This window comes from Myxocyprinus asiaticus, chromosome 14, assembly GCF_019703515.2.
Source record: "Myxocyprinus asiaticus isolate MX2 ecotype Aquarium Trade chromosome 14, UBuf_Myxa_2, whole genome shotgun sequence".
Lineage (NCBI taxonomy): Eukaryota > Metazoa > Chordata > Actinopteri > Cypriniformes > Catostomidae > Myxocyprinus > Myxocyprinus asiaticus.
Window position 1 is genome coordinate 47238083 of NC_059357.1, and position 12081 is coordinate 47250163.

General features: G+C 36.2%; 1 pseudogene; it reads left to right on the forward strand.

Annotated features, from left to right (window-relative positions):
• LOC127452269 (centrosomal protein of 112 kDa-like) overlaps positions 1-10991 on the forward strand; it is a 284785-nt pseudogene extending 273794 nt beyond the window's left edge.
• The last annotated feature ends 1090 nt before the right edge of the window (positions 10992-12081 follow it).

Sequence of the window (12081 nt, forward strand, 5' to 3'; positions counted from 1 at the left end):
ACCGATACTGTGGTTAGTGAGCCATGGAAGGGAAGAGGAGAATATTTCCACACTTTTTGGGTTGTTGGCAGATGAGTGATCAATGTTATTTAGATGATGCAACTTCAGAGTTCTACATCAGAGGAGCTGGTCATTTCAGGAAAGGAGCGGCATGACAAACTGTAGCTAAAGGCGCTGAACTGGATGCGTCTGGTTCCCCTTCCGTTCCCACTTCACCCCTTAGCCAAAAGCTCAAAGGATTGCCCTGATAAAAGCACAAATTCAACCCACCCTGATGGACTGGAGCTGTCAGCCAGGGCCCAGTGGCAGAGATTTGAAACAAGAGCGGTAGTAGAGCCTAGTACACAGCCCTGTGGCACCCTTGAAGAATGACTGCAATATGCCCATCAAATGAGCTGTCCATTACATTTAAACAATCAGTTCCCAACAGACTTGAACAAGAATATGTACATTTTCCTGCTGTTGTTATTTTATTTTTTTTTCCTCTGGCACAATCACTTGCTGCTGTGTCTATGCTTTCAGCTAAATGGTTCGTTCATGCATGAGATCACCATGGTAACAAGGTGTGCGGCACACAAGTGATGTGGTTATTTTTAAGTTTCCTCACAATGACAAAGAGAACGAGAGAAAAGAGAAAGACAGAGGCAGTAAGATTGGGAGAGAGGGCAATTTTAAAAGTCAATACATGCTTTTTGAGCCATTCCTCAGCAATGTAACAGGAGGCAAAGTGTAAGAGGCATGTACGGTGAAAACGACGACTTTACGCAAGTTGCAAAGAATTCAAATACACATGGAGTGTGTTTGTGAACGATCCAGGAGGTAGTTGTCAAAATGATCCACCAGAAAACTGTTTAAACAGTGTTTACCACACCATCCACAAACATCCTCGCTGCTAGCCAGTATGACAGTGATGTGACATCTGAAGACCACTATCCCAGACCGCCTGACAAAACTTCAACTTCTGATGACCACCCACAGTTTAAACCAGACAGTTTCCTGTAATAGTCGGTAATGTGATCGTTCAATTTTAAACTTTAGCTCAAAACAGTTTTCAGAGCATTGACAAATAAGGTTGTTTGAGATGATACAAATGCAGTTTAATACACGTGTAAAGTTTGTAGATATGTAATCTTTGCGTCCATATTAGTTTTACAAATTTTTGCGAAACATTTATAGCATTTTCTAAAACTTTAATAAATAAAAGTATTTAATATCTTTAAAAAATGTCATGTGGTATAACCATCAAGTAAAATGTGTTAAAATACTTGACTTGCACCTTGAATACATGAATATTACAACTTAAAAAGGAAAAAAAAAAAGAAAGAAAAAGATTAAGGTAAAAAAACAATTTTGAGTCAAGAATATCAGTGTTTTCACAATAAGATACACCATACAGTGGCAAAAAAAAGTATGTGAACCCTTTGGAATTAGCTGGTTTTCTGAATTAACTGGTTAGAAAATGTGATCTCATCTTCATCAAAGTCACAAGTATAGACAAACACAATGTGCTTAAGCTAACAACACACAAACAATTATAAACTTTCATGTCTTTATTGAACACATCCCATTAAACATTCACAGTGCTGTGGAAAAAGTAAGTGAACCCTTGGATTTAATAACTAGTCAATTCTCCTTTGGCAGCAATAAACTCAACCAAGTGTTTTTAGTAGCTGCGGATTAGACGTGCATGACGTTCAGAAGGTATTTTGTACCATTCTTCCTTACAGAACTGTTTCCGATCAGCCATATTTTTAGGATGTCTGGTGTGAACGGCTCTCTTGAGGTCATTCCACAGCATCATTCCAAAAGTTAATTTTCTTTTTTTGAAGCCATTCTGTAGTGGATTTACTTTGATGTTTTGGGTCATTGTCCTGCTGCATCACCTAACTTCTACTGAGCTTTAGCTGGTGCACAGACACCTTGACATTATCCTGTAGGATATCTTGATAAACTTCATGATGCTTCCTCCACCATACTTCAACCATTGGGATGATGTTTTCATGTGGTATGGGGTGTCCTTTTTACGCCATACGTAGTGCTGCGTGTTGGTTACACCACATGACTTTGATTTGGTGGACAAAAGTTACATCATTAACAAATAAAACAATATAGTTTCAGTGCTTATTAAAAATAAATAAAAGATCATGCCAACATTTCTCATCAATAATTTCAGCTTTTAATTACTTTTTTGCCTCTGGACAGTTACATCACAATTATTAATTTAGTGTGAATTGCATTTTTATTTTTTTTTGTTGTTGTTTTATAATAGATCTGGACAACAAAAAAAAAAAAAACATCACGTCATTGACCCTTTCACAGTTCCCATAAAAAAAATAAATAAAAAAAAAAAAAATGGGGAAAAAACTCTGTAGGGCAATGTACAGTATAATGACCTGCGAAACAAAATGAGGGACAAGTTGAAATTAACTGACACACAATAGCTGTCAAGTTTTTTATTTTATTTTTTATGTATTGTTTTTGTTTTGGTTTTGTTTTGAAGGACGAGTTGAAAAATTATTTTCGATTTTTACATTTTGTAAAAACAAACAAATGCACTGACACTGTGTGTGTGTGTGTGTGTGTGTGTGTGTGTGTGTGTGTGTTTTATTTTATTTATTTTTTTTGAGGGATGTGAAATTATATAAACTGTGTAACGGTGGTTGTCTTGGAGAGGAAGAGAGGAAATGCAGGAGTAGATACTTTAAGTATAAACGCTGGAGTGGAACAAACAAATAAAGCTCAACTCAACCATTAAACATAACACTTCAAGGACTGACAGGGAATGAACAAAACAGGAGGGTACTTATACAAAAAGGAACTAATGATGAAATGGAGGACAGGTGAGGAGGATTGGAAACAGGTGGAAATGATGAGGGCAGTGGAATCTGGGAAATGTAGTGCAGGTAAAAACTTCAAAATAAGAGTCCTTGAAGAATAAGGGGTAGACAGACTGTGACACACTGATGCTGTTCTATGACATTAAGTTGTATTTAACCAGGAACATTATTTTAACTGGTTAAAGTCATATCATATCATAATCATATTTAACATTCTGGTACTGTCTTATTTTTACTTTCACAAAATCCATTCAGAACAAATTTCTTCTTTGTGAAACCATTATTACATAAATAGTTGCATTATTGAATCTGCAATTACTACCAATGCAACAATAAACTAACAGTTCTATTTCACAATCACTTTTGAGTTTGTTGCACATAAAACCTTGGGGGGGGGAATTAGGCAGAGAAATGTTTGAAATGATTGAATACACACATTGCATAATAAAATGTACCTGTTGACTAAGAAGGATGTGGCATTTGTACAAAATTTCCATTGAACAGTAACAGGAGGGATTAGAGTCAATTGAGCCCTGAAAACATGGCTGCTGCCGCTGTCTGCAAGAACTCAGTAAACACACACTCACTTCAAAGACACATCTGTACCATAGCTCCCCCATGGCGCGCCTGTCAGCTGTCATTCCTCACACATTTTGGATGTTGCCTCTTTTTTAACTTTATTAATTTTTTTGTTAATGGGTCAACTCAATTTTTAGTTTCTGTTTAACCTTACGATTCAGATTCTCTCTCTGTCTTTCTCCTCTGCCAGAAGATGGTGGTGTTTTGGGAGGATGTTTGTTATTGTCTTTACTTTTTTGTCCCTGCAAACTTATTAATTTCTGTCAACTGGTTTCTCTGCCATTTGGAGATACACCAAATCCCATTATTTTTGGTCATGGATTACAGAGAGCAAAACAGTGGGAGAATATGATCAAAGACACTTCCCCATCACCTCAGAGTGGCAGATCGGGAGAGCGAAATGAAGCTTAATAGCAGAAAATCAGATTTAGACCAGCCAGGCATGTGGATGTGTTTGGTGATTCTATTTTGCTTTCTTCTGCTGAGATTAAAGTTACAAAGTTTTTTCCCCCCGTCCTCCAGTTTCTCATTCTCTTTCTGTGATGATGGCTGGGAAAGTAGGTGACAAAGGAAGAGACCGCCATAGACCGACAGTGTAGAGCAGTGAAGACATTACTGCCAAATGAACACATTCCGAAATCATATTGTAGAGACTTTTATAAGATCACCCTAGTCTTGTGTTGCCATACTTTTGACTATCAGTATCTGGTTCCTTTTGCAACATATACTGGGCAAGAACTTCCCAGTTTGACAGGAAGAGACCATCTGATTAAAGCAACAATCCACAGTTTGCTTCTTTGATGTGACATTTAGAGGCAAGTAAATGTGCTATTGAATATAATCCTGAACATAAACTTGCAAATATACCATTTAGCTCAAAGATACACTGAAGAAAATGACTAGTAAGGTTTAATTAATTTTTATTTAAAAAAAAAAAAAAAAAATATCTATCTATCTATCTATCTATATTGCACACAGTTTTTCTAAGTAAATCTAAATGGTATAAATAAAGTAAAATCTACTTAACCTCATGACATAATATTGATTAAATAAGTGAGTAGATTTACTGAAAAATTTCAGTTAATACTGTAACTTTTACTTGCAATCTGATGTACATGGTACTTAAATAAACGTAGTACCATTTAATAATTTATATTTTGAACTTTCCTCATAAACACTTAATGCTTAATGCATGTAATCTATTAGACAACATCACCCGCATTTCTGCCGATAGAAACAATACATAGAGCTGTGCATGCAGACCTCAACACTTGGTGCACAAAACACAATGCTAGTTACAATCAAATTGTTGAATGGGTAATTTTAAGTAGAAAATGAACTTCAGACTTCACAAAACAAGAAGTTACCAAACATAACAAAATCAACAATAAAAACAGTGTAAATAAACTTGCAAAGAGTGAAACCATGCAAGTTCATTAATTATTCAAGCCCAGTGCATGCTGGGAACACCAGCTTCAAAAAGTTAAGTAAAATGTACTTTTTTACACGAAAAAAGTACACAAGAAATTTACACAAATTAGCGAATAAATATGGCAAGGTTTTCTACGTTAGGATTGATATACAATGAGACATTATATAAGCAATAATAAACTATATTTACTAGAATTCTTACGTTTGTAAATGTAGAATTTGCTTAATATTTTCAAGTTCATGCTTTAACTTATTCAACGTAGAATGTACTTAATCTTTTCTGATATATTTACTTCACCACAAAATATATATATACATTTTTTTTTCAGTGTACAGTGTCAAGAAAAAGTATGTGAACCCTGTGGAATTAGCTGGTTTTCTGCATTAATTGGTTATAAAATGTGATCTCATTTCATCAAAGTCAGAAGTATAGACAAACACAATGTGCTTAAGCTAACAACACACAAACAATTATAATCTTTCATGTCTTTATTGAACACATCCCATTAAACATTCAAGGTGCTGTGGAAAAAGAAAGTGAATCCCTAGGCAAAAGATGACAAAAAATAAATAAATAAAAAATAAAGCTAATTAGAATCAGGAGTAGGCAAACCTGGCATCCAAATATTGAAATAAGATTGGAGGTGTGGGTTAGAGCTACTTTGTCTTATAAAAAGCACAAAAAAGCTATTCACAAGCAGCATCTGCTGACGTGGACCATGCCTTGCAAAAAAGAGATTTCAGAACACCTACGATCAAGAATAGTTGCTTTGCATAAAGACAGAAAGGGTTACAAAGTTATCATGAAGATTTTAGATATTCATCTGTCCACAGTTAGACAAACTGTCTATAAATGGAGACGATTTAGTACTGTGGCTACTCTCCCTAGAAGTGGCTGTCTAGCCAAGATGGCTCAAAGGGCACACCACTGACCACTGAAGGCATACCTAAATGCATCTTAAGAGTAACAGCCTATGTGTTTTGTAACTTTTTGCTTTAACCACAACAGTCATCATGTTAGTGTTTGGATATTTGCATTTTATCGTTGTTTTTGTTTTTTGTTTTTTTATTTTTTGGTGCTGTACTTATGGAAGGGATCCTTAAAGGAGCAGTTCACCCAAAAATGAAAATTCTGTCATCATTTACTCCAATTTACTCCATCATTTGTTCCAAACCTGTATGACTTTCTTTCTTCCATGACAGTGCCCTATTGCAGATGTTCATGCTGCTCTTTTGGTTCCAGCATGTCTTATAACCAGTGTTGTGTGTAATTTGATTATGAAGTAATTAGTTACTCTAATATATTACTTTTAAGATAGAAAGTAATGTAACATTACAATTTAAATGTTTGTAATATTTGTAATTTCAATTATTGATTTTACATTACTTGAGGTACACATGTAACTTTGTAAAATAATATTTTTTATGTAGAATACATTTAAAATATTAATTATGTTTATATGTGCATCTGTTTGTGTTTCTGTGGCAGCTGAAAGGACAACAGCAGTGAGCAAGGCAGAAAAAAAGACATTAATTTTAATTTGTTGAGCAGAAAAATTTACTTTTCTCTGAAAATTGTTTTTTAAAATGTAACTTTAAAGTAATCAATAATGTGATTATTTTTGCCATAAAGTAATAAGTAATCTTATTAAAATTTTGAGAAGTAATTAGTAATTTTTAGTAACTTACCTAACACTGCAAAAATGTACGTCACAACATTTCGACGTATGTTAGAATATGCAGAAGCATGAGTGAGATTTGAGAGTTTCAGTGGAGGGGAAGATTTTCATGAAATATACATGTAAATTTCAGTCTGTTTCTCACTAAAAAGTTTTGTATGGCTTCAAAAGACTTGGAATATAGTGCTTGAGTTGTATGGACTACTTATATAATATTTTTAGGGGATTTTGTTGTCATTCTTGACAGCCCCTGGCCACTGTATGCTTTTATTGTATGGAAATGAACAGCTCAGACATTCTGCCTAACATCTCCTGTTGTGTTCCACGGAAAGTCATACAGGTTTGGAACAACATAAGAGTGAGTAAATGATGACATAATATTAATGTTTGGTTGAACTATCCCTTTAAGTTTGTGTATGCTCAGACTGCGCCGTGCTATCTTTTTCTTCAACACCAGGAATTAATAAACCCAAGGCAGTTTGGATACATGAGAACGTCCATTGCTTTTAAAACCATGTTTACAAAAATGCTGTCTTGCTCTCCAAGCAACACAATCCAGATTCCTGTGGAGCAAGCCCTAAAAACCTCCACTAAACACACACGCACACACACTGCAAAAATATAGAGAAATGCCTGTCGGTCTTGTACTTATTACAGAACCAATCATTTGTTCCCGTTTTAAAGAAATTAATTATGTATTTGTTTCTGTTTATTTGCTTACTGTTTTAAAAATGTGCATACTTTTTTCTCCTCTCTGTTTGTACGGTGTGCGCTGTGATTGGCTCACCTTCAGAATGAAGTCTGGTTAAACGCTGTATGCTTGTGCTTTCAATGTGTTAGTGTGCACACTTCAAAGGGTGTCCACTCACACCAGCAGTGATTGCAGCCCCTGATAGAAGCTCAAAGGCCCTTTGGCTGTAAGACGCCTTTGGCAAGTTCAGGTACAGCAACATACACACACACACACTGCAGCACAAACGCACATTTATAGTTTCTCTCACTGTGTGTGTTTTTCTGTACTTTTTTTTAAGTGTATCAGCGAAGATCCGTAATGTAGCCATTGTTTAAAGATGCGTCTGTTCCTAGATCAGTTTTAAAAGTGTTCCCTCAATCAAAGATGAAAATCATCTACTCACCCTCATGTCTTTTCCAAACCCATATGACCTTCTTTCTTCTGTGTAACCTAAAAGGATACCTTGACCAGAATATTCATGCTGCTCTTGCCATATACCGCAGGCATACAGTGACCAGGCGCTGTTAAGCACCTCAAAATAGTTCTTTTGTGATATATTAGAACCAAGGGCGTAGATTTGGCTTGAACATTGGGGGTTGCAACATGAAGCATATACCCGTGATTCTATTGATCATAGTATAAATGGGGGGGGGTTACTTGCTTGTTTTGATTATTACTTGCTTGTTTTAAAACAAGCATGTAACCCCCTGATTATAACTCTTCTGAAACATACGATAGCTTTCCCAGAATTTAAGTCATAATTGGCTGATAATCATCCCCTTCTCTCTTTATGATTTCGCCAACCCACTTACAACTACACTTAGTGCACGAAAATTCCAAAACTTCATGGCTATGCCCACAGACTTTGTGCGCATTACGTATCACATAGAACTGCGCTTAAGAAATAGAGGTCTTAAAATAGGGCCCTTGATGTCTAAGTCAATCAGGATGTGATATGATCATTTTATTCATTCATCCAACCTTCTCAAATGACAACACAAGCAGTAGAAACAGAAGTAAATAATTTTTATAGATGCTGCAGTTGTACTGTTTTTCTCTCATCAGTGTGAATGTCCTTAGGGGATGTATAGATAGTGACTGAAAGCAGGAGAGAGGGAGGGGCCAAGATGGGTACAGGTTAGGGGTGTGTGTGTGTGTGTGTTTAGCAATGGCTGAGGTGTTCGAAACCCTGGGTAAACCTAATCCAGGTCATACTTCACCCTGGAGTAGTAATTAATCCTGCATATACAGGTTTCGTAAATTAAAGGATTAGTTCACCCAAAAATGAAAATTCAGTCATTGTTTACTCACCTCTGTGTTGTTATAACCCTGTATGACTTTCTTTCTTTTTCTTAACACAAAGGGAAAAACTGTGAAAAACATTTTGCTCAGTGATGTCATACAATAACAGTTTATGGTGACCACCTCTTCAAGCTTCAGAAGAATGTATGCTTATTGTATGCTTCCATAACCATCTTGAGTCTCATGGAATAATTTATTAGACTTCTGAATTATACTTTTGTGTTCTTTTGAAGCTTTTGAAGCTTATTAGTGGATAAGGACTTAAATGTGGTCTGTTTCTCACCCAACGTGATTGTACTGCTTCAGAAGACATGGATTAAACCACACGAGTCATATAGATTACCTTTATGCTGTCCTGTTTGGAGCTTGAAAGTTTTGGACCCCATTGACTTACATTGTATGGACAAAAATAGCTGAGACATCCTTCAAAATATGTTATTTCATGTTCTGCAGAAGTAAGAAAGTCATACGAGTTTGGGACGACATGAGTGTGAGTAAATTATTAACAGCGCATGAAAGTTCTGTGACAAAACTAGTGAGGTAAGCACTGAGGCTTCATATGATTGGCTGTCTGTTGCTAATCAACTCTCTGTAATATTCTAACACCACATCGTTTCACACTGTAAACCTCAGGCACCACAATTCGGGTTAACCCTACAAAGTCAGTGCTGACCTGGCTCCGGAGCAGGGTTTCATAGCCCAGCGTTAAAATATTTAGTTAGAAATAAATGCCAAAAAGATTGGAAAGAAGCTTTTATGTGTCTTTCTCTTAATCGTTTCCTGCAGTAGATACAGTGGTAAACAGCTGCTGCTAGCACTCACAGTGCTATTGATGTTGATATCACAATGGGTACACACCAGCTAACAGGGGTGTGATTTTTCAGGATTAATCCGGAATTAAACTTTTTCCGACCTAAAAATGTGACATCGATATGCTGTGCATTCTCTGTAAGAACGCATGAGGCTACTTAATTTCACCATCAGCACTTTATTCAGGTAAATCAGGTTTATTTTAAATAATCCAGAGAAGTAAAAGCTTATAAATGGTTGGATATAAAATGGGTTTGAACCGTTGCCACAGTTACTGACAGGTTAAAAATTGCTATTGTTAAGAGGCAATTCAGATGATACGTATGTGGTATTTGCAGTGAAAATTTGAAATTTTACTTCACATTAAAAGTACTCAGTGCCAGTATATCGAACCATTTGTATGTATAATCATAAACCCCTGCAGACAGAGCCCAGACATTAGAAAATGTTTTTTTTTTCTCCCCATTTAGATTGGAAAATTAACTTACATTACGATGATAAAAATGGAGATTAGTTTTTGGGTGACCACATAATTTGTAAAAACTCTGTGAATTGAAATGCACAGTCCAGAAATAATAATAGCTACAGTATGTAGAAGGGTTGGCACCCCAAATACATTTTATACTTAAGTTTTATTCATTCAGTTAAGGGTGTTCACTGTGCCACAGTCTTTGCTCTGTACATTTTCCTGCTTTTTTTTTTATCTTTGCCGATCACAGGCCCGCATTAATCAAACTAAGTGTGCAAACAGCAATTATGATATTTTATCTAATGCAGTAACATTCAAATATTTTCAAGTGTGACTTAAGTGATGTAACTAGATATATATTGGATGCTTAAATACTCGTTCTGATTAGTCTTCCTCACTGAAACATACAGCAGGTTCTTTTTGTGTCATATTTTTGTTTTGCTGATAATGGTGTGATATTGTTCTCTCTGTGATGTTAGGTTTGTCGTGTGTGCTGTTGTGGTGTGAGGTCTGCTGGCTCTGCGCCCGGAGCTGCAGTCACACGCATGCCAACACAGAGGTCACGGCAGAATGTCTCATATACACTTCCTGCCAGCCATCCGGTGTCATGTGTCCTCTCTTTCTCTCTCTCCCTCTCTAACACTTTTCTCTCTTTCATTACAGAGCAATAGCAGACTGAAGCATCTTGAGAATGAATATAATCAGAAATTGGCCAAGTCTGCACAGGTAAACACATGCCTGATTGAACTTCAAGCTAAAAAAAAAAAACAAGATAGATGGATAGACAGACAGACAGACAGAAAGAAAGAAAGAAACCCAGATGTCAGGAACACAGTTACCAGTTCTCTCTAGGCAGCACCGTCCTAGAGCACACGATGTAGAATACTTACCTTGGCCTGATTATCATTGCATCAGGGAGTTTCAGTAAGGCAGCGAATGCACTTAAAGAAAAAGCTCAAAGAGCTCTATACGCTATTAAGAAAAAGTTCTATAATATTGAATTACCAATTCCAATCTGGTGTAAAATCTTTGATAGTGTTATACAGCCCATAGCGCTGTATGGAAGTGGGGTATGGGGTCCACTCAGTGATCAGAACTACACTAGATGGGACAAACATCCAACAGAAGCCCTACACACAGAATTCTGCTAATTAATTTTGAAATTACAAAGGAAAACACCCAATAATGCATGTAGGGCAGAATTAGGACAATTCCCATTGATTATTAACATACAAAAGAGATATCTAATGTTTTGGATGCATTTAAAATCAAGTCCCACAAAAATCGCTACATTTTAAAGCACTATAAACCCAAGAACTGAATCCTGAAAAAAGTCCCTTCAGTCAGCTGGTTCTGAGACTCACTAACCCAGTTAACACTACTATCACTAACCAAGTACAGGCTCAGTGAGCACAGACTAGCCATCGAGAGAGGCAGACACAGAAAAAAATGGTTACCCAGAGAAGAAAGGGTATGTGCTCACTGTACGACAGGTGAGGTCGAGACACAGGTGCACTTTCTCCTTCACTGCCCAAAATTTAAAGCAAGGGACATTTATATGGATAAATTTACAAAAACTTGAACTACTTTTCCAAAATGACAGAACAAGAAAAAATTTATATAATACTTGGAGAGGGACACACAGCAGCACTGGCTGCAAGATACATTTTAATATGCCACAGCCTGAGATACAGTGAGTGAATATATTTTATGTATATTACCCCAGTGCGTCAGCCTAATGTTCACCACAATGACCCTCAGGATATGTGTGTATATTAATCTATGTGAATGTAAACATGTCAGTGGTCTTCAGTTATTTAAACACTGTGGTCTTCAGCAGTTCTGATTTGTTATTTGTTAAATTGTTCAACTACATTTAATTATAGATTAACGTGTTGTTCTGTTTTTACACAACCTCTGCTTTGGCAATATTGTATTATTTACAGTCATGACAATAAAGCCATTTTGAATTGAATTGAATAGATAGATAGATAGATAGATAGATAGATAGATAGATAGATAGATAGGTAGGTAGGTAGGTAGGTAGATAGATAGATAGATAGATAGATATCTCAGAATAGCATTCTGAGATGATATTCTTCTCACCACAATTGTACAAAGTGGTTATCTGAGTTACTATAGACTTTGTCAGTTCAAACTAGTCTGGCCATTCTCTATTGACCTCAATCATCTACAAGGCATTTCCGTCCACAGAACTGCCTCTCACTGGATGTTTTTTTG